The following is a 24,550-nucleotide window of genomic DNA, read 5'->3' on the forward strand; positions in this document are numbered from 1 at the left end:
ATATAGTGCTATATCATTTCACATAGTATACATATAGTATGAACATACATATATAGTACAAACTGAACGCACATATAAGTATATATACAGATCTGTACATATATAAATATACGTAATTTTCTAACTCTTCTGCCTGAGCAACTATTTCTTCCACCATCTCCCAAGATCCCCTACCTTCTGCCACCTGTTCGTTATTTATTACCCAAAAGGATGTGACAAAACAATTGATCTTCCTTGCCTGCAGCCAGACCTTGGAAATTCTCATGCTCAATGGGGAAGTTAGAAGTCCTTCTGCAGGGACCAGAAGAACAAGGAAGGGCTTGAAGCCAGGACAGTGAGGTGAGGTGAGCGGTGACTGTCGAGGACGTAGCATTCCTTCAGCCCGGGGAGAATGGGTGACAGAAAGAGCTGCATCTGGAGAACACAAGGCCCCCGCTTGGGAGGATGCTGGTATTGGAGCACGTGTGGACACAAGGACAAGGGAGCTGCACAGAGAGCAGCCAGCAAGGCGGGGGGGGGGGGGGGGGGTTGGACAAAGGATTGCATGAACACGTATAAGCTAAATTCAGTTCTTGGCAGTTTTCTCCCAAAAGGTGCACGCAAGTTTAAAAAAAATTTTTTGTAGGGGCGCCTCAGTGGCTCAGTCGGTTAAGCGTCCGACTCTTGATTTCTGCTCAGGTCGCAATCTCATGATTCTTGAGTTCGAGCCCCTGCATCAGGCTCTGTGCTGACGGTGCAGAGCCTGCTTGGGATTCTCCCTCTCCCTCTCTCTCTGCCCAGCCTCCACTCATTCTCTCTCTCTGTCTCTCAAATTACCATTTTTTTTAATTAAAAAATTTTATTGTATTTTTCTAATTATAGAGAATTTGCAAGGAGGATAAAAGCAAAGTGTTTACACTCATCCAGAGATATCACCTATGTATTTATGCATATATAGTATACACCCTTTTTTCATACATATATATTACTTATACTATGAAATTGAGACTGTAATCTGTACTTCATTTTTCTGAGTTTAAAATTTGTAAGCATACTGGGGCGCCTGGGTGGCTCAGTCTGTTAAGCATCCGACTTCTGCTCAGGTCATGATCTCACAATTTGTGGGTTTGAGCCCCGCGTCGGGCTCTGTGCTGACAGCTCGGAGCCCGGAGCCTGCTTCGGATTCTGTGTCTCCCTCTCTCTCTGCCCCTCCCCTGCTCGCTCTTTGTCTCTCTCAATCTGTCTCAAAATTGAACATTAAAAAAAAAAAAGAAAACTACACATATGAAGAGGGGACACTGATTATTTGGGGGGGCAACGAATACAAGGTACACAGCTTCATGTAAAATCATGCTATTATTTAAAGTCTTCCTTTAGCTAATCTTATACTATGTTGAAACCATACACTCTGCCCCTCTCCTGCTCACGATCTGCTTCTCTCTCTCAAAAATAAACATTGAAAAAATTTTTTTTAATTTGTAAGCATATTTAAAAATTTTGCGTTTTGGACTTACAAAGTCTTCCTCCAATATTTATTCAAATTCCCTTCATCATGTGGGAACATATAAATTAGCAGTAGTGAATTAAGGAAAATTAGAATACTTGAACAAAGCAATAGTCAGAAACACAGGGGTAGTTTGGGGAGGAAACTGGGCTAACAAAGTTATCAAAGAACTTCCTAAAATAAAGCCTTTTAGGTCCCGACCACTTTTGACAGGTGACCTCTTTCAAAGTGCAGAATAAGAAATAGTTTCCACGCTGTGCTGCTTTGGGGCACCGACAGGGAGGGGACTCTCAGCACCAACGCAGATTTTCCTTGCGTGTGACAGCTGGGAGCCAGTACGTGATTTGGGGCACATTTACCTACGCTCTTGTAAAACCTTAGTTCAGGGGCTCCTGGGTGGCGCAGTCGGTTGGGCGTCTGACCTCAGCCAGGTCACGATCTCGCGGTCCGTGAGTTCGAGCCCCGCGTCGGGCTCTGAGCTGATGGCTCAGAGCCTGGAGCCTGTTTCCGATTCTGTGTCTCCCTCTCTCTCTGCCCCTCCCCCGTTCGTGCTCTGTCTCTCTCTCTGTCCCAAAAATAAATAAACGTTGAAAAAAAAAAAAAAAACCTTAGTTCAATGTCTGTACACAAGGATAAGAATAGGCGGTCAGCTGATTTAGCCTTTCCACACGGCAGGTGGCTTTACTACCACACCATGTGTAAGAAGCCCTTTGAGACTCACAGAGAATCAAAGGAGTCTTCGGGGGAAGTCACCTGCTTGGCCTCACAGGGCTCACGAGGCTGCTGGACAATCCGGATTTCACCCCCCCGGGGAGGGCGTCAAGCAGGGCAGACACGCATTCCGACCGCCTTGATCTGTCTCTCTGCTTTCACACTACATCTTCAGCTCTTTGCATGTTTTTCTGGTATTTCATGGAACATTTCCATTTAGAAATCTCCACATACAGAACGGCACTGTGCACATTTTTACCGTGTCCCCTGTAGTGCCTCTCAAGAACGGTTTTATTTAGATACATTTCTCAACATCAGTGCCGCTGCTGGAGAACTCTGGGCTAATGCTACCTTGAGACCTGAAACATGATTTTCTATCACGTTAAAACATGCTAAATGGCTGCCGAAACTTTATCTCCGGAGTTCCTGGTCAAAGATACCGTCAAAAGCATAATGGATTTTCCCCCAGCAGCTAAAATGAAGAGTTGTGCTGTCTTGGCATTGAAAAAAAAAAAAGTAGCCAAAAGCTGATAAGTCTCTTGGGCTAACTATGACAGTTTTGACAACAAATAAATACAGAAATTAATACACAAATCTGTACAGGTTGCGGGCTTCTTAAAACAAAATGCCCCAAATGAGACCCTTTGTATGGTGCATTTGAATTTTCCAGTGTGAATTACCATAGTTTCATTGTAAGAAAGTGCAGGTAAATAGGCTTGCATGAGGTAGATGCTACCGAAAACTTTGCACAAGGTGCCTACTCAGGGCTGTAGAAATTACTGTATCTCCCAGCCGGCGATTCCTGAACGTGCGCCCTCAATTTAGGGAAGGTTTCGAAGCAACTTTTTTGAAGCCCTGAGCTTTGAAGCAAAGGAAAACCCACTCAGGCACCAAGATGGTATTGACCCAGCTGTGATTGCCACCGTCTCTCTCTCCTGGTTAATCAGAAGCAGTTCCTTCCACAAGAGGAGAAATACACACACATCTTTCCACTCTTTGCTCACTAGTCATATTTGCCCCGGCAGCACTTCTGCAGCTTGAATGGCTGCATGGCTGGTCTCCGCCATCATCGGCCCCATTGTTCATGGCCTCTTGTAAAACTCTCCAAACATTTAAAGGTGACTGAAATGCCACAGGATTAGTTATCCACCTACAGGAGCCGAGGTATAAAGCTCTTGACCTAAGAGACAAAGCTGTCAATCAGCTCGTTTTTCAAACTGGGTCTCTTAAAATCTTGAAAAGTAATTTTGACAAACTTAAGACATACTGTTATTTAAAAAAGCACATGAGAATAACTAAAAAAAAAACAACAACAATATGATATTCTTGCCTTTCCTACAACCTCATCCCAAAATGACATGCACTCACTCATCAGGAACAAGAGAACACAGCATTCACATGTGGGATCAAGAAAAGTTTCTTTGCAGACGCCTCTGGCTCTCAAAAGCCAGAATCCCAGGCATTGGAGGAAGTGAGGCTGAATCTGTGCGATCCAGGCTTAATGACCTCAAATAGGTTGCAAAGACTGTCCTTTGTCTGCATTTTTCTTTGCATTTCATCGTGCTCTTCAAATCCAGGGAGAAATGCACATGAATGGATACCTTAGGGTTTTTCTGTTTTAGGTAACGTACAGAGCAATATTGGTTCCAGGAGTAGAACACGTTGGCTTGTAAATGTAGTGCCTGTTGATGAGTTCAGACCCTTCTCCTCTGCATGGCTGGCAAGTCCTAGCTGTCATTACGTGGAAACCAGAAAGGGGAGTGACAGATTGGTCTGTGGAATTCAGCTGCAGGGGGAAAGCCAGTGTTCGGCACTGAATCCGGCACCTTCAAGGCGGGAAGGCTTGGCCACAAAATCGAACAAATGGCGCAGCGTGGACAGGTCACAATCAGCCACAGAAAATACAACAGTAAGATCAAAAAGTTAAAGACACTGCTATTGGCCGTCCCCACCCAAGTAAGGTCCGTGGAAGAGGTTGTGCAGGCTGTACATGGAGGGCTCCCATCCTCTCCATACCCTCAACCCTAGAAGAAAGATGGCACCCGCTGGCCAGCCACAGAGCGTCTCCCACCTGCCAGTGACACGGCTCTCTCCTTCAGCTTCCTTACATTCTACGGCTGTGCCTGATTAAAATTAGATCCCACTGGAAAATGTGCTGGCCGTGTACGACATCTCGTTTCTGCAACAAATATGTTGGCATTCAGGTTCCTAGAGAAAAGCTGCAAGTTCACAGTCTAGACCCCATTCTACATTTTGTTGAGATATCAGTGCTGCCTCGTGCCCTCTGTGTAATTTGGACCGCGTTATCTGGTGCATTTAATCCTTGGTTACCTGAGAAAGAGAAAAATAGCCCGTTCACTTGGCTGCGGGCCAGGGGTTACCATGCCAGTGTGGCTGGGAGCTGGCTCAGCCCAATCCCAGGCTGTGGTGGTCTCCCGCGGAAGATAAATATTTCATGGAACAGCTACATCACGCAAAACTTCTGAACGACGCTCAGCGATTCTTTGCCCAGTATGGTATCAGCTTTCATCTAATTTTTCCTCCTTTTACATAAGCAACCCTAGAATTACCCTCACTTCTTCAGACTTTGCACTGCACAGCCATGCCTCACTTCCTGGGATTCTCCCTAAGGTCACTTAGGAGAAGCCTACATCCTAGAAGGACTTCTTACCCCTTCCTACTAAGCACCCCACACAGGGTGCATTCTCACACTTGTTGCAAAGAGTCAATAAAGCCAACGTTGTTCAAAGAGATATGTGCATCTAGTAGTTTCTGTTGGAAGACCACAGATATATCAGCTGGGAAAATAAAGGTACAGTGGGACGTTTTTGAAAGTTACCAGGCGGATGATGGGTGTGATATTTTCCCAGTCATAGCCTCTGGAGGAACGTGTTAGCCACTATTTGCATCCCTACTGAGTGCTGGGGATAAGAAAACAGGTCTCTACCCACACAGTCAATGGGTCTTCACCGATGGTTGTAAGCCCATCCAGAATTAGTCAACTTGGCGAGGACGTCTCACTCAGCATTCTCTTGGCAATCCAAGTCTCTCTCAAATGCTGACATGTCACTTAATCATAACATACAACTAACACAGCCCAAATCATGGGCATCAACATCATCACTGACACTACACTATCACTACCATTAAACCATGCTGCACAACTCACACATCTTCCAGAACTGTGGTATTAAGGCAAACGACTAATTAGAGAATGGGCAGAAGATTCTCTACGGTTATAGAATAAGGTGATTTCTCTCGCTCTCTCTATCCATCCACTCACCCATCATACCTACCTATCTACCTATCATCTATCCACCCATCATATCTATTTATCCATCCATCCACCCACCCATCATATCTATCATCCATCCATCCATCCATCCATCATATCTATCCATCTATCTATCTATCTATCCATCCATCCATCATATCTATCATCCATCTATCTATCTATCTATCTATCTATCTATCTATCTATCTATCCATCCATCCATCATATCTATCCATCCATCCATCCGTCCATCATATCTATCATCTATCTATCTATCTATCTATCTATCTATCTATCTATCTATCCATCCATCCATCCATCATATCTATCTATCTATCTATCTATCTATCTATCTATCTATCTATCCATCCATCCATCATATCTATCTATCTATCTATCTATCTATCTATCTATCTATCCATCCATCATATCTATCCATCCATCCATCCATCCATCCACCCACCCATCATATCTATCATCTATCTATCTATCTATCCATCCATCCATCTATCATATCTATCCATCTATCTATCTATCTATCCATCCATCCATCCATCCATCATATCTATCCATCTATCTATCTATCTATCCATCCATCATATCTATCTATCTATCTATCTATCTATCTATCCATCCATCCATCATATCTATCTATCTATCTATCTATCTATCTATCTATCTATCTATCCATCCATCCATCCATCATATCTATCCATCTATCTATCTATCTATCTATCTATCTATCTATCTATCATCATCCATCCATCATATCTATCATCTATCTATCTATCTATCCATCCATCCATCTATCATATCTATCCATCTATCTATCTATCTATCTATCTATCTATCCATCCATCCATCCATCCATCATATCTATCCATCTATCTATCTATCTATCCATCCATCATATCTATCTATCTATCTATCTATCCATCCATCCATCATATCTATCTATCTATCTATCTATCCATCCATCCATCATATCTATCTATCTATCTATCTATCTATCTATCCATCCATCCATCATATCTATCTATCTATCTATCTATCTATCTATCTATCTATCCATCCATCCATCATATCTATCCATCCATCCATCCATCCATCCACCCACCCATCATATCTATCATCTATCTATCTATCTATCTATCTATCTATCTATCTATCTATCCATCCATCCATCCATCCATCATATCTATCCATCTATCTATCTATCTATCTATCTATCTATCTATCTATCCATCCATCCATCATATCTATCCATCCATCCATCCATCCATCCATCCATCCATCCGTATATCCATCTATCCATTCTCTCTCTCTCTCTCTCTCTCTCTCTCTCTCTCTCTCTCTCCTCCCTAAGGTAACAAGTCCTGCTAATGGTTATGCATGTGGCTCTGCAGTTAAACTATGTGGATTCCAATCATATATCCAAAGATGACCAGCAAGACTGTCATTGGGATTGTGCTCAACCTCTCTGAGCCTGGGAGTAATGTCTGGTAAAGGAAAGAAAATGGCACCTTCCCTTTACACAGGATTGAGTGGGACATCACAAGCAAAGATCTAGGAACTAGGTGAAAAGGGGGAACTGTCATTATAATTACTGCTTTTAGTGCTCGCATCATTATGAAATGCCTGAAAGAATAGATTTTCCTATTAAGGTTTAACCATGTACCGTAGCCCTTTTAAAAAGGCAAAAAATAAAAAGGAGAAATGTTTTTTCCTTGATAATTTTACCATAGAAAACACAAGCAATGGTCATCATAAAGAGACTGGTTAGTTTGGTCTTTACAGAATATAAATTTTACCCCTGTTCGCACTCTCTCAAAAATAAATGAACATTTAAACAATTTCTAAAGAATAGAAATTTTAATATTTTAATGATTTGCAAGGTACTTAAACTATTTAACTTTTAAAAAAATCCTAATAGGTTTTCATACCAAAACTACTATAATAGTTAATGATGAGCTGAAGGTTTTTGCTGTTTTCATTTTAACTTTCTTGCCATCCGTTGAAATCTTTCTAAAACAGGTCTAGAAAAATATTATTTGAGAAATTCTGTCTTTGTTAGAGTGTCAATTACAATGTGATTTTCAGTAAATCATGTTAATAGCATTATGGTTTCCTCATTCCCGTCTAGGGAACTGAACAAACAATAAAGTCAGCAAAATTTCTTCAGTCTGATCTTTCCTTCTCTTTAGGTCAGATGGACGTTTCAATTCCAAGAGCAAAGATCAATTCCATTTGGGAACACAGTTGGGTACCAGCAAGCATTTGTTATTCATGCCGCGTCTTGTGCATTCTACAAGTTTATGGGGTGAGTCTGACCTACGCATCGTGTCTGAAGAGCTAAGCTTCAACACTTGGTATGCACGGAGCATTTATTAAATATAGAGTGCTGACTCAGATCATATTTAAGTACGGCTAAAGGAACATTTGATCCAGAGAGATCTCCTGCCACAGCATGCCTGGATCTTATCTGTGAAATGACTTCCAGATGAATCCCTTTACTCCTGAACGAGAAAATGTTCTCAACCTTGCTTCTGAAGCCCAGAAAGATTTATGTCTGCAACACTATCAAGTGAAATCAGTGGGAGTCTTTAACCAAGCCCAAGTTCCTATGTGAACTGTATAAAGGAGACTAAACAGTGTGAAAAGAAAAATATAGACTTCTGTTGAGACAGAATTGGCGGAAATATGTGCAGCTCACTTAACATACGTCACCAAGAAGTGGCATGATCTGAAATGACTTTTCATCATGGTTGGAAGGCATACGTTGTCATTGGGAGACTAAAGTCCCGAGTTTCTTACAGCAAATGGCCGATTCACACATCAGGATCACAGTCATGAGAAACTTTGTACCTGCAGAAGGAGGATTCTAATAAAGGACTATCTACTGATCTTATGTCTGACATGTCTAAGTGAAAAGTAGTATGGGGCTTAAAAAAAATCCCACGTCTCTCATGGACCATGTCAGAAATGACTAGGAGAATAAACTGAGACCCTGGAAGTGTTCTCTGAGTCATAGCTTTTGAACACAAAAACCACTGAATGTACACTTAGGTCACCACCAAGCCCTGCCAGCGCCCTGGCAAGAAACACCAGTTACTAATTCAACTTAGTATGAACCAAAACTCTAGGAAGGAAAGGACGGGAGAAGCCAAAATGGAATACACGCAATTCTATTTTCTTATAGTGGAATCTGTTGGATTTGGGTCACTCACTCCTTTTAAAGGATGTGGAACATATACAACTAAGTGGCTAAGGGACTTGGAAGGAAGTAATAGGATCTGTGTTTATTTGCTACACTGGGCTGGGAGCTTCCCTAAATCATGGACTATGTGTGACAAGGCTGACACAAGGTATGAACTCAACCTGAATTTGTGTTCAATGTGTGACAGGGGACTTAGAAATTAAATGTTTATTTCACTTCATTTTTTATTTTTTTAATGTTTGTTTAGTTTTGAGAGACATAGAGCACAAGTTGGGGAGGGGCAGAGAGAGAGGGAGACACAGAATCTGAGGCAGGCTCCAGACTCCCAGCTGTCAGCACAGAGCCCGATGCGGGGCTTGAACCCACGAAGCGCGAAATCGTGACCTGAGCCGAAGTCGGACGCTCATCCGACTAAGCCCCCCACGTGCCCCAGAAACTAGACCCTTTAACATCCCGGACAAATGTTTGTCTTGCACACCATAGGTACACAGGAAAACATATTCACTGATAATGAATGCAGCCCCTCCTTCTGGACTCAGAGGTGTGCAGACAGCACATATACGGTTAAAGTATAAAATGGGACGGAATAAAGAGAAAAGTTGCTGCAATGTGCTAGTTAAATGGACGCCATCCATTTGGATGGAAGGAAAAGTCTCCCTCACAAGCAGAGGTCAGCTCTTCTCAGAGACACAGGACAAGCTATCCTGGGGACAGGAAAAACAGCATTGCATTGGGCACGAAGGGTGGAGCCAGAAATAACCAGGAAAAGTAGGCAAAGGCACCCTTTTCTTTTTCCACCCCTCAAGGCAAAGCCACACCAATTTCCTCCTGGTTGAGCAGGAGTTGGGTTTTAAAACCAGAAAACTCTGGAGTCCGTTGAAATCTGGTGTCATGTTCCTGAAGATGTTTGGGGACTTAAGTTACGTCGTATATCACATGTGCATACTGACATGGAAACGCTGTGAGGCTGGGATTCCAATCTGGCAACAGGTGATATTTGGGTCAGGGGTTAGAAGCTTCAGGAACCCCTTGGGTTGACATAGCCCAATATAACACTATGACCCCCTTTTTAAATTATATTTTACCTTCAGACTACTGACATTCTTTAGGTTTTCTTTTAAAAAAAAATAGTGTCACCTTCTCCTTAACCGTGTGCGCTGTGCAGTTGAAATATATAGAACTGGGGCGCCTGGGTGGCTCAGTCGGTTAAGTATCCAACTTTGGCTCAGGTCATGATCTCACGGTCCGTGAGTTCGAGCCCCGTGTTGGGCTCTGTGCTGACAGCTTACAGCCTGGAACCTGCTTCAGATTCTGTGTCTCCTTCTCTCTCTGCCCCTCCCCTGCTCATATCTGTCTCTCTCAAAAATAAACAAACATTAAAAAAAAATTAAAAAAAAAAACCAACCCTTCAGATGGATTTGAATCAGTTCCTTTTTAAAACCCTGTATTAATCTTGTACATTAATCTTCAGGACCTGCGTTTTGATGTTGCCTGTGGCCAACTTGCAATCCCCAGATAAGGCATTCAGGAGCATTCGTAATTGGATTTCATAATACGGAAAAGGCGCAAAGAACAGAGCAAAGTGATAGTTTTCGCTTTATGTTTACAGCTTTGTAACTGAAGATATCAGACGCAGCCCCACACGTGGCTGGCACAAAGGCAGAAGCTGTGTCCCGGGAAAAATGCTTCTGCTGCTTTTAATACTAGTGGGGACGCTTTAAAGGTTCAGAGGAGACACTTCTAGATACTGCACGACTGACTACATTATTGGAAAGCGAAGAGGAAGGAGGAAGGAGGTGAAGTCACAGGAAGTCCTAGGATGTTCCATGAGGGTGGTGGTGAGTGAAAGACAAGGTTGCATACGGTGGCATCCCAACACAACGATGCAAACACTGGATACCCCTGTGCCCACCCACAATATCGAGATAATGACCCAGTTGAGAAAGGTAGGAACACAGGTTAAATGCTGTCTTCCAAACATTCATGCCTCCTTGGAGCCTTAGAATGCCACCTTCCTTAGAAATGGGTCTTTGCAGATGTTATCCATTAAGTGTCTTGAGAGGAAATCATCCTGAATTCAGGTGAGCCCTAAGGTCAATGACCAGTTTCCTTATAAGAGGAGAGATGCACACAGGCGAAGCCATGTAAAGATGGAGGCCAAGACGGGAGGGATGCAGCCACAAGCCCAGGGACACTTGGAGCCCAGAAGCTGGAAGAGGCAGGAAGGACCTTTCCCTAGAGCCTGCAGAGGGAGCATGGTCCTGCCCCGCCTGGATCTCAGTGGTCCTGCCCACCCTGGATCTCAGGGGTCCTGCCCCTCCTGGATCTCAGTGGCCCTGCCCTGCTTGGATCCCAAAGGCCCTGCCCTGCCTGGATCCCAGTGGTCCTGCCCTGCCTGGATCTCAGCAGCCCTGCCTGGAACTCATCAGCCCTGTCACCCCTGGATCTCAGGGGTCCTGTCCCCCTAGATCTCCGTGGTCCTGCCCTGCCTGCATCTCAGTGGTCCTGCTCTTCCTGGAACTCAGTGGTCCTGCCTGGATCTCAGCAGCTCTGCCTCACCTGGATCTCAGTGGTCCTGCCCCCTGGATCTCAGTGGTCCTGCCCGCCTAGATCTTAGACTGTGGGAGAACAGACTTCCATTGTTTTAAGCCACCAATTTTCTGGTAATTTGTTATGGCCACCCTAGAAAACTAATACATTGAGATTTTAGGATTATTTAAGAAACTTGCCAGCCATTTGCAAAAAAAAAAAAAAAAAAAAAATTAAGCCAGTTTAGGGAAAAATCACAATTATTGCTTGTTTACCAGCTTTGTTTAAAATAGCCACGGAAAGGGGTGACTGGGTGGCTCAGTCAGTTAAGCACCTGACTTTGGCTCAGGTCATGATCTCAGGATTCAGGAGTCTGAGTCCCGCGTTGAGCTCTGTGCTGACAGCTCAGAGCCTGGAGCCTGCTTTGGACTCTGTGTCTCCCTCTCTCTCTGCCCCTCCCCCACTCACGCTCTGTCTCTATTTCTCAAAAATAAATAAACATTAAGAAAAAATTTTTTTTTAAATTAAGAAAATACCCACAGAAAGAGCCAAAGAGAGAAAATCTCTATCATGGAGCTCTATTGGTTTGGTTTGTTTTTACAAATCTCAAAGCCTGATAAAAAATATAAGGATATGCAAATTTTCAAATGTTTCTTTAAGCTTATGTTTCCATTCAAGATCAAATGCATGCCACGAACATAAACTTGTGTGTCTTCAAGCTAAGTCACACATTAGGAAGATACATCCTGAACTCGTCACACCAGCATCAGTAGATGTATCCAGGAAAATGGAACCTTTCAATATGTGGGAAAAAGGAACAGCTGGTGAACGTAACAAGTGGAAATACATATGGCTTACACAAAATGAGGCATTCGTAGAATTTGACAACCAGGAGTTCACTCCTAGTGCAATAAAAAAAAAGTTGTTCAAATCAATATATTCTCTCCTTTATTAATTAGCTTCCAATTTGCAATTTGGAGCTAAACGCACGGCAACCGCTAATCATCCAGAAGGTGTTTATTCTCTGGTAGACGCTCAGAAGACAAAAGGCAGTATCCGCTATGACCCCGGCCCTCAAGGAGCTTGGAAACCGGTTACAGGAAGTAAACGTTGTCTGCAGGAGGGAACAAAACCGTATACAACACGTTCCAAATGAGTTGAGGGACAGGGAGCAAAAAGCCAATTCTGCTCTGCTTCTGTCCACCAGGGGACACTGAGCGGGGACCGGAGGCATTTTTGGTGGTCACCATTGGGACTTGGAAGAGGTGCCTGGCAGCTACCATGTGGAGGCCAGGGTCGCTGCTCAATACTTTTAAGTGCACAGAAGAAACATCAGTCCAACGTGAGAGGCTACATGCTTCCGCAGGAGGTGAGATTAAGGGAAAGAAGGCTGCTCTATGAATCAACGGAAACCAAACAGGATGAACTTGAGCAGAGGTATAAGAATTATGAAACAGAACCAATCTAGCAGCCTTCCATGCTAAATATTTATCCATAGCAGTCACCATATTGTATGATACTGTGCATTTTATGGTGTGTGTCTGGTTTTTATGGCCTCCTCACTGGAATAAAAAGGGAACGTGCTCGGGAATTTTTGTCTTTTTTCTTCACTAGCCTATTCCCAGTACCATGTGGAAAACCTTAGGATTTTAGTATACATTTACTGAATGAAAGAAACAATGAACGAATGAAAACCACGATTTTTTTTGAATGTTCATTCATTTTTTGAGACAAAGAGAGAGACAGACTGTGAGCAGGCAAGGGGTAGAGAGAGAGGGAGACACGGAATCCAAAGCAGGCTCCAGGCTGTGAGCTGTCAGCACAGAGCCCGACGTGGGGCTTGAACCCACGAACCGTGAGATCATGACCTGAGCCGAAGTTGGACGCTGAACTGACTAAGCCACCCAGGTGCCCCTGAACGAAATCCACTATTGTATTTTCCGTGGCAAAGCTATCTTTGTAAGGGCGTGGAAAAGTGTCTTACCACTTACACTTTACACAAACAAGTCTCTTTCTCCCCCTCTCATTTTTGTAAAATTTAAATTTAGGGATGCCTACAACACCTTGTGAATTGTGCTTGCCAACTCACAGCTGAAGGATTGCTTATCAATGTTTTGTGGATAGTTATGAAGGGCTTTATGACTCCCGGTCAATGACTGCATCTGCACTGCAGTTTGGTTAATGCTGGTCTTCCCCCGATATATGCATCAACTGCTCACAGATTTACATTTCCAAGCCTGCAGTATCAGGATGAAATCCCCAATTACGGTAAACGTGGTGGAAAGGAACCCATATTTGTAGACCCTCAGATGCTTGTCTATTCTGGGTGCACCTTGCCCGTTCTTACATCCAGGAATCAGGTCGGTGCAATGGTTACACAATCTTGACAGGTACGGAAGTCTCTGCCCTGGGGGGACGGGGGGCGATGGCACTGGGCTCGAGACATGCCAGGAGGTCATTATACAGAGCGGTGGATGTGTGAAAGTGAGGACAAAGTTTTCAGACACGTAAATGGTACAAGAGACACAAAGAGTGTGCAGGCTTCCCTCTTTGCGGTGAGTTTTATGAGTAACATGGAGTCTTTTCCTTTGAAAGTCTTGGTGGCAATTTCAAGGGGGAATATGCTGTGGATATGGGTAGAAGGATGGGAATGAAAACTGAGTGCAAATACCAGCGTAAGAGGTGGGAAGTGAGGCACCATCACCTTCCAGGTAGGCGCTGAATGTCTACCGGCAAAGGAGCTCCAAAGACGGACGAGGAAATGTAGACAAGTAGACAAAGTGAATCAGTAAGGAAAAAATTTTCCTCAAAGAACATCCCAGGCCCAGATGGCTTCCCTGCTGAATCCTACCAATTGTTTAAAGGGGAATTAACACCCATCCTTCACACTCTCTTTACAGAAATGAACTGCAGGGGACACTTCCCACTCGTTCAGTGAGGAGAATGGAACCCTGATACCAAAAGCTGATGAAGGCATCACCAGAAAACAGACCTATGGATTCATCTTTCTTATGAATATGGATGTAAAAGGCCTCAAAAAAATGCCAGGAAACCGAATCCAGAGACATATAAAAAGGATTATACACTATGACCAAGTGGGATTTATTCCAGGAGGCAGGTTGGGTTTAATATTCAAAAATCAAGAGTCGGACGCTCAACCGACTGAGCCACCCAGGCTCCCCTAAAAGTTTTTTTTATTTTAGTAACATATTCTGAATACATATTTCTTATCAGATACAGGATTTGCAATACTCTTGATTTTGGCTCAGGTCGTGATCTCATGGTCCGTGAGTTTGAGCCCCACGTTGGGCTCTGTGCTGACAGCGTGGAGCCTGCTTGGGATTCTCTCTCTCTCTCTCTCTCTCTCTCTCTCTCTCTCTCTCTGCCCATTTGCCACTCATGCTATCTCTGTCTCTCTCAAAAATGAATAAACAAACTTAAAGAAAAAACTTTTAACAACTCAATAAAAGCCGAGTCCCCCAATAAAAATGGGCAAAGGATGGACATTTCTCCAAGAAAGATATATGGCCCATAAGCACATGAGATGATGTTCAACATCATTACCATTCAGGGAAATGCATATCAAATATGGTACCTCTTTGCACCCACTAGGATGGCTCTACTAAAAAGACAGATGTGAATGAGTGTTGGTGAGACTACATCCTTTATGCTGGTACCAATGCAGCCCCTTTTGGAAAGAAAGTGGAAGTTCCTCATATCGTTAAACCGAGTATCATATGGACCAGGTATCATACTACTAGGTATATACACAAGAGAAACGCTTACGTAGAATCCCACAAAAACTTGTATGTACATCAGTATCTAAGGCACCTTTATGCATAATATCCAAAAAGGGGAGACAACCAAAATATGCTCACCAAAAGATGACTGAATAAACCAAGTGCATCATATTAATACAATGGACCACTATTTGAAATTTTTTTGATGTTCATTTATGTTAGAGATAGAGAGAGACAGAGTGTGAGCAGGGGAGGGGCAGAGAGAGAGGGAGACACAGAATCTGAAGCAGCCTCCAGGCTCTGAGCTGTCAACACTGAGCCCAATGTGGGGCTCAAACTCACGAACCGTGAGATCATGACCTGAGCAGAAGTAGGACACTTAACTGACTGAACCACCAGGAGCCCTGACTTTTGTCCCCTTTCTTAGAAAAAAAAGCCTTTACAATCATTTTTCTCTTAAAATAGAACATTTTACCACATTACAGGTAAAGGGGAAAAACGAGGTCTTAAAAAAATGATCGAGTTTAACACAAAATACACATAAACTGGACAAATCTTTAACTGTGAAATTCAGTAATATTTTATGGATGAATACACCTATGTTACTATCACTCTGTTCTGATGAAATATGTTTAGCGCATTGAAAAAGCGGAGAAAGCAGAGACAACATAGCATTCGCTCAGGATGCTTTCAGATGTGACATCCATGCATGGTTTTTAATAAAGAAGTTCTCCAGAAAACCATCAGTCATATTTCTAGAGGACTTTCATATAGGTAGATGCTTAGGAGGGACAGAGATAGCAGTGAGGGGAAAGGATATTCAGAGGTTCAGAAACGAACGGAAAACAGGCACTCCAGTGGGGTGTCTTCTGTGTGTTCAGAAAGCAGAGGATGGAGTAAAAGAATATTTATATATAGGGGGTGCCTGGGTGGCTTACTTAGTCAGTGAAGCATCCGACTTCAGCTCAGGTCATGATCTCACGGTGGGTGGGTTCGAGCCCCGTGTCGGGCCCTGTGCTGACAGCTTGGAGCCTGGAGCCTGTGTCTCCCTCTCTCTCTGCCTGTCCCCTGCTTGCGCTCTGTCTCTCTCTCAAAAATAAACATACGTTAAAAAATTTAAATAAAATATTTATATATAAATATGGCATATTATTATACACATATATACACATACCTGTATACAGTATGTGTATATATATGTGTGTGTATGCGTGTGTGTATGTGTCTGTATATGGGGCACATCATTAATAAAAAAGAGGAATAGAGTCATCTAAACCATTATCAGGGTATTTTAGTAAAGAGTCAGGGTCATTCTGAATGATAGAAATTGTTGCTCAATCCAAACTGGAAATATTTCCTCTTTCGAAAACTGTTCTCTCACTTCTGGTACAACTCTTAGTTACACTGGGTAGAATTGATGATGTTTTTCCAGGAGGCCAGGTCATACCTCTGTCTATACCAAAATGTGTGTCTTTTTTTTTTAAGTTTATTTATTTATATTTGAGGGACAGAGACAGAGAGCAAGGGAGGGGCAGATGGAAAGGGAGAGACAGAGAATCATAAGCAGGCTCTACACTATCAGCAGAGCCCACCATGGGGCTTGAACTCACAACCCATGAGATCATGACCTGAGCTGAAATCAAGTCAGACACTTAACCGCATGAGCCACCCAGGTGCCCTCAAAATGTATTTCTTTTTTGAAAAATTTTTAACATTTTTATTCATTTTTCAGAGGCAGAGTACAAGTGAGGGAGGGACAGAGAGAGAGGGAGACACAGAATCCAAAGCAGGCTCCAAGCTTTGAGCTGTCAGCACAGAGCCGATCATGGGGCTCAAATCCACGAACCATGAGATCATGACACTTGACCCACTGAGCCCCCAGGCACCCTAAAATGCACTTCTTTATAATGCATTTATGCTACCCACCTGTTCATGACTGTTTCACAGGACATTTCACAAGACACAGCCTTCCCTCCGTAATATCTGAACCTATAATAAAAGCTGTAGTACTGAATGCAATGAATATAGTTCATCCAGTGTCATATTATTAACAGAATCACCAGAGCCTTGCGACTGATTTACCTGCATAAAGATTTTAGCTCATCCATATCTAATGGCCAAAGGATGGTTCCATGCAGTGTTCTAGAATATTTCTGATTCTTTTATACTGGGAAATGCACACTTCATTCAAAAAGCTATTGTGTTTTTTTGTTTTTAAATAAAAGATACACTGTCCTAAGCATTAGGCTCAACATACCTAAGCAACATGTTCCAAGGTGATTTTATTTGAGAAATACATTTTCATTGTTAAATCTACAAGACAGCCGCGGTATCTGAGTGAGATTTTTCTTCCCGAGAAATTGACTTTGAATCTGCACCTTGCATCTGCTAGGGTCATTTTCACAAAGCCAGTGACTTCTTGACATGTGATTGGGAAAAAATAGGAAGGTATCATCAAGAATAGGGCACCCCGGGGTATCCCTGCCGCGGGCTAGGTATAGATGCGTACATTCCTTCCACACTTCTTGTAAAGGAGGTGTTCAGGCAAAAGGCAGAATAAACAAAAACTGATCTGCAGGCCAGATTCTTTTGGTCATGAAGCGTTTCCGCCTTAGGGGTCTTTAAATGTCCCCCTCAGGTTGCCTTTGGGAGATTTTTCCATTATGTGACTTGGAAGGACTAACTTCCTTGAATATACGAAGGGAAGGAAGTCAAGATACAGGAGAACTATGGAGGTATTTACCTTGTTAGGGATTGTTTAAAACCCATTTCTCTGACACAATCATCAGCAGAATCTGAATTCCCAGCCATGTCCAATCAAGCTAATGCATTCTGACCCTCAGGTTCAATGCTTCTCCTTGGAAAAATTCCTACCTTTCTCCCGTACCCAAATGCCCATCACTGTTTTCCTTGTCAGTAGAAGGATGCCTGTGTTCCTTTTCCCAATAAAGACAGCAGCCACTTTACCTAAAACAACTGAAAAGAGTCAACCGTTCATGTTCATACGCTGGGTGAGACGAAAAATTAAGAAAACCTGCAAAAGAAAGAATGTGTCTTCTTTTTGACTTAATAATCAGAAAAGGACTCTGTTCTGAATGCAAACATTCCAAGGAAGGGACAGTTTTCAAGGGTTACCCCATGCAATTGTTAACTCAAGCTTACACAGTCCTCTGCAATCAGTTAAGCAGCAATTACTGTATTTACTTAATAGGTTCTTCAATCAAGTGTGTCCTAACACCTTGATTTCCAAGAATGGCGATGCACACGGATCTAAAATTCCATCTTCCTTGAGGAAATCCTGAATCATTCTTAAAGGATCAAGTATATTCTCCGTAGAGTGGCACGGGCTGGTCATAGTCAGGCTCATTTGAGATTAAAAGTGAAAAGTCTTTGGTTCTGATTTCTCTCAACCATGATTTTCTTCACCCCTCAAAAAATCCGTTCATATCCTTGGGTGTCTACACTTGCCACAGACGTCTTATTCTTCCATGGACCCAGCAGCTTGCAACAGAAGGGACCTGTCTCCCTTGTTCATACTCATCCTCCTGGTTACAAAGTCTCCACCCCACGGCAATGCCTTCCAGATCTGCTCCCAGGGCCCTCTGAAGTCCCAAACACAGGACTTTATTCTTACACGATGCCTCTAACTTATTTGCTGAATGCATCAAATCAATGCAGTGGGCATTTTCAGCCACCTGAAAGGCAGGCAGAAGAGGAAAGTCCAAGCCAATGGTCACCAAGGGCAGAACAGGGCCATGAACTTGTCTACTCCCAGAGCTCAGGTTCCACACCAGCAATAACAAAGACCCGATTATGGTGTTTCCAAGTGGGTTATTAGATGCATCGAAACCTACTGATGAAGACAACAGAAGGTGATGTATTTTTCTTCGGGGGAGGGAGGACATTTCTTGATTTTTCTATTTTGCATAAATTTTGGCACAGAGAAGAGGCAAGGCCAACCCTCCTTTGAGCAATGTACGCATCCTACGATTGTGTTACCTGCAGTATACACATCCGTCCACATCCCAGCCCATCTTAGAGAGTCACATGGGCAAGCAGTGCAGCAGGGAGACCCAGAGCTTGTTCCTTTCTACCACCGACTTTCAATATCCTGGTTTTGAGTGGTCCCACATAATTCCTCTCACCTCCAGATCCCATTTCTCGCCATTTTCTCCCATATTCCTTTACTTCTCTAAGATTATGTATATTTCTCTAAATGCAACACCTCACTTTTCCTCTCGACGCCCTGAACTTTTCACCGCATTTTAAAACAATGTTTATTTTTGAGAGAAAGAGAGAGACAGGGTGTGAGCGGGAGGGGGCAGAGAGAGAGAATGAGACACAGAATCCGAAGCAGGCTCCAGGCTCCAAGCTGCCAGCACAGAGCCTGAAGCAGGGCTGAAACCCACGAACCACGAGATCATGACGTGAGCCAAAGTCGGACGTCCAACCGACCGAGCCACCCAGGTGCCCCTATGTGGCATTTAAAATGCGGCTTAGCAATGCATGGTTTCTAAGACACAGAATGGCAACACTTCCAGTGGGAAATCAAATCAGGGCAAACCCGTAAAGAGGGAGAATATAACGCGAGTTAGGAGGGCAGCAGCAAGACGAGGAGATCCTCAAAGTGGGCCAGATTATCGTTTCCCTTTATAGATACGTGTATGAACTTTTGACTTGATCTTAAGATGGGTTCCATTTGTAATTTAAAACAAAATGCTTAAGGGACGCCTGGGTGGCTCAGTCGGTTAGGCATCCGACTCTGGATTTCAGCTCAGGTCATGATCTCACAGTTCGTGAGATCGAGGCCAGCAGTGCGCTCTGTGCTGACAGCACAGAGCCTACTTGGGATCCTCTCTCTTCCCCTGCTCCACCACCACCTGTCTCAAAATAAATAGACTTTAAAAAATTAAAATAAAAAGCAAACCAAAATCCTTAGTAAGAGATAAAAACAAACCAAAGACAACAGAGTGTCTAAGAAAAAAAAAATAAAACAGTGACATTAGCAAACAGCAACCAATAAACTCCCCAAAAAAGGAGATGTATCCTGGGTACAGCAGCTTACCATTTTCAGCAGAGGTGTCTAAGGCGTGTTATAGGGACCCACCAAAGTATCATGGATGTAAAATGCTCGTGCACAATGCACACAATATGTAATTCAGACCATAGCTCTTTACAGGAATGTATCAATCCTTTGCCCCAGTGATTCCCAGACTCCTTTTATGGACTGGAATCAGACATAGAACACCAACGTATCAAATGGATGATGGCGAGAGTCCTCTGGCTGATGTCAAAGAGCTGCCTACAAATGCCACCCACCTACCCCGCATTTCAGCTGGAAATCGAGACCCCACAAAGGAGACGAGAACCATGAAGGTGGACACACCGTCATAGCAGGCATACGGCTCAAATCCTGTGAATTTTATTGATTTATTTTAATGTTTATTTATTATTTTGAGAGAGGGAGAGACAGAGTGTGAGCAGGGGAGGGGAAGAGAGAGAGGGAGACACAGAATCTGCAGCAGGCTCCAGGCTCCGAGCTGTCAGCACAGAGCCCGACGCGGGGCTTGAACTCGCGAACCGCGAGATCCTGACCTGAGCCACACTTGAGTGCCAGCAACTGAGCCACCCAGGCACCCCAAAGCGTGTGAATATTTGCTCTGCAAGTACACTGCCTTTACTTCAAACCATTTCTGTGTTATATTCAATGCCATGATGTCACTGCGTGTGAATGAACTTACGCAATTACTCACCTTAAAGACAACTTCAGGATAACCCCTACGCAACCTTCCCTGAGGCAACAATTTTACACCAGTTACAACACCTGAGAAACAAGCAGGTGTTTCTGATACTTTTTTGAATCCTTGAAAAAGTCAGTTATATAAATCTATGGGCAATGTTTGCTAAGACCGTAGAATACCTGTCAGGCGAGAAATCTGTTGAAGTCACCAACTGGCTTAGTGGCATGGACTCCATTATGGGCAGCACGCAGCAGATAGGCAACGAATGGGCAATACCAATCAATCCCACACCCAACTGGCCCTTATATAAATCATTAGATCTACAGCACCGAAGAGCTTTGCTGTGATCCATCGATGGTGCTGCTGGGGTGAATACCACCCTCACCGTGCACCATGATAACGAACGAGCAATCAAGACCCACTTGGAGGCACCTAACTGTAAGCATCGTAATCATAATTTTGTATCTAGATCAACTAATAAGCACATCTGACTTTTTTTGCGTAATTATAGAAGCTACATCGGTTTCCAAACTCATTCTGTAGTTTACCTGATTCATGCTTAATACAGACAGGAAAGCCTGGAGGTGGGATCTTAGTGGAAAAAGTACAGAGTTGAGGCTTCTCTCAGCCCTGAGCTGGGAGCCCAGCACTGATCCCCACAAAGGGTATCGCTGGGAGTCAACCCTTCACCCTTCACCTCTACATGTCCTTTTCTTGTAAGTAAAGTAAAAGCAAACCCATCCAATGGGCGTGGTGAGGATTAAGTGAGCAACGACAGCCATCCATGGCTGGCCAGCCACAGGTTCTCGATGAGTGGGTACTAAAGCATAGAAGTCAGACTGTTGTAAAGCAAAAATAATTTAAAGCATGCATGAGGCTTCAAATTGCAGGTGAATCACTCCCCAAAAGGGAGTGATACCATGGGAGGTAAATTCAAATGAATGTTTAAATGGTGGGAGAATGAACTAATTCAAGATGTAAAGGCAAAGTGGAGACAATGAATGAGTGAATAGAGAGGTTAAGAGCCACAAATAAATACATTCCGGGTATTTCCATCAGAAGGCATTCGTCAGGAGCTTCTCTTTTATGTCTAAGGTCTTTGGACGCTTGTCATGAAAAAATAAATAAATAAGAGGCAGATGTGATGGAACTCAAGTCTTGGATATGTATGCCTTCCTAATGACCAAGGTGCAGAGCAGAAGAGGAGATATGGTTATAAAAGAGCATCTTTTTGGAAAATAAATGGAAGACGAGTCCAATGACTAGACTTCATGGAGACATAAATAATGACCTTCCAGTTCTGATGATACGTACCAGTTTGCCTGGCTTCATTCCAGCGTATCAATAGCATATTAACAGCTCTCAACGCATCCTGGACTAGATAACAAGTTATATGGCCAATGGCTGGCAAGACTGTGCCACACAGTCATGAGTAAAGAAAACATCCATATTCCAAAACACAAGTGTCTTCTAATCATTATTTTTTTTTTAATTAAGGTTCAGGTTAGGGGGCGGCATTTGATACATACTAGTGATTACATTGTTTCGCCAGCTGCGATTACACGTGTAGAGCAACATTGATATTCATATGTTGTCCACAGGTATTAGTAAGAATGGAAATTATAAGGTGATTCGGTGTCCTTGTTGCCACTACTGGGCTATGAGATTTCACACCTAAAGCCTCATGCTGAAATCTGTGTTCGTTCCATGCACAGCCTCCTGTGTATGCCGTAATTCCTGTGGTCCAACCCTCCTCCTTTGGGTGGGAAAACAACATTTATTACTCCATAAAAACAATACTATCAAACAATATTTTTCCAATTTCTTAGACAGAAAAAGAGCACTTATGCACTAATGGCTTCTTTGAAGAGGAAACTCAATATTTCCACGTTTTGCGAAAAACATATCTCTCCGTATCAAAAGCACTAATTAGAACGTTCGTCCCCACGCACGGTTGTGCCGTTTTATCGGATCATCTTTTTAAATATCCGGACGGCAATGGTTTAAAAATATTTCTCAACACCGAAAATAGCCGGCTTCCTGCAAGCTAAAAGGAAGGGTCCCTTAACAGTTTTGAAGAGGGTCGGGAAGAAACGCAAGATCCGTGGTAAAGACAGATAAACTAAGTCACATTTCAGAATCTCTAGCACTCTGTATAATCGGCCAAGCTGGCACGGTTCACCCCAGCAAATAAAAGGGGGTCTGTGGCCTTCGCAGCGTCTCCACAGTAGCTCATTCGTGCACTGTAAATAGACCGGCACAGAGATGCTAAATTGATTCTTTGATTTCTCTGTCGCCCACTACAGCTCTCTGTTTTGCCACCGCGAGTTCTTTTCTAACTCTCGGGAGCAAAACGTGGACTTAATGTCTTTCAACGGGAAATATTTTAGAAGCAAACTTTTGTCTTTTGCTTAAAAGATCCGTATGTATACATGTATAAATGTGTACATATGTGTGTGCATACGTACATGCATATATAAATATATATACACATTTACATGTGTATATAGTGTGTGTGTGTGTGTGTGTGTGCATAATCCCACAGCATTTCCCAGATCTGCACATAATTTCACAAACATGCCAAACTGATAAGGGGTCACCATGTAAATGGAGCTACATCCCACAGCTGGGCTTCAGAGGGGGAGAAAATCGATTTCCTTTCAAATCTAAGGTTTTAAGGAACATCAACGCATCATGCACCCAAGAGAACATTCTGTTACTCCACGGAAGCAAAAGCTTGTTCAATGGGCACTGCTTCATTCAGAAAACAGAGCCCAGGGTTCCGTGCTCGGTCTGATGATGCTACAATGCCCTCTTCGCAAAGACTATATGCACTGTGCTGACACGTTGTATCCTCCCTCCACCTCTATGTCAGAATGGACCTTTTGTAAGAGACCAAGAAACACGATTTCCTGTTTCAAGGACTAGCGGCAGAAGCAACTACCCAGAAACGGCTGAAAAAATGTTCAGAAATGCAGGCACTCATGGGGATGTGATGTTAACTACAATGATTCTACAAGGACCTGGCTCAGAGGACCTATGAAAACAGAAAACGAAATGAAATCATAAAAACGAGAGGGTTCTTGAAGCTAATGCTTTTTATTTTCTTTCATGTGCAAAAACCAACGGGGAATTTTGAGGACTTTATCAACGCTCCAAAAGGCTCAACTTTGCAAACATCTGTGGGTGATTTGCATTTGTAAACTACAAATGCATTTCTACCACTGTCCACCCCCCCACCCTCCCAGCTCCAGGGGTCTTTCCTAGGTGAAATGTTTTCACATGTAAATGAAAAAAAAATGCTCAAAATAACATGAAAACATCAAGGTGAAAATAAAATATTCTTGGTAATATTTGTCCCTTTGGAGAGAACATTTTCAGCCACAGATTTTGTTCGGCAGAGCTCCGTTTACGCGCTCTATCGTCTTAAAAACAAACGTTTTCATGTACGCCTAGGAATATTAGTCGTGAAATGTACAACGGTAGACAAAACTACAAAAGAAGATAAATCTCAAAATAGAGCCCACCCCAAATATCTATTTTTCCAAGCCCCCAGTGGGGAAAAGGAAATAAACAGCAAAACCATGGAGAGCTCTTACTGGTGGATTTCCATGCCCTCACCCTTTACGGTAAATCAGAAACTGTTGCAAAATTCAAGTGAGAGCCAAACTCCATTGTGTGCAAATACAACAGTCATTATAACCCCGCCAAAGAGGCACAACGCTCACAGATGATCAGTTAAGGAATTAGGTGAAAGATTTTCCAGCCCCCAAGCTAAAGACAAGTAAAGAAATCTACCATCTACGGCCCTCCATCGTCACTGCTTCCCGAAGGATCACCCATCAGCAAATGAGT

General features: G+C 43.1%; 1 protein-coding gene across 2 annotated transcripts in view; it reads right to left on the reverse strand.

Annotated features, from left to right (window-relative positions):
• The window catches only part of NLGN4X (neuroligin 4 X-linked), a 272,162-nt gene that overhangs the window by 94,936 nt on the left and 152,676 nt on the right, over positions 1 to 24,550 (reverse strand). The gene's annotated exons all lie outside the window — the stretch shown is intronic.

The sequence above is a fragment of the Acinonyx jubatus genome, chromosome X, assembly GCF_027475565.1.
Source record: "Acinonyx jubatus isolate Ajub_Pintada_27869175 chromosome X, VMU_Ajub_asm_v1.0, whole genome shotgun sequence".
Classification (NCBI taxonomy): Eukaryota; Metazoa; Chordata; class Mammalia; order Carnivora; family Felidae; genus Acinonyx; species Acinonyx jubatus.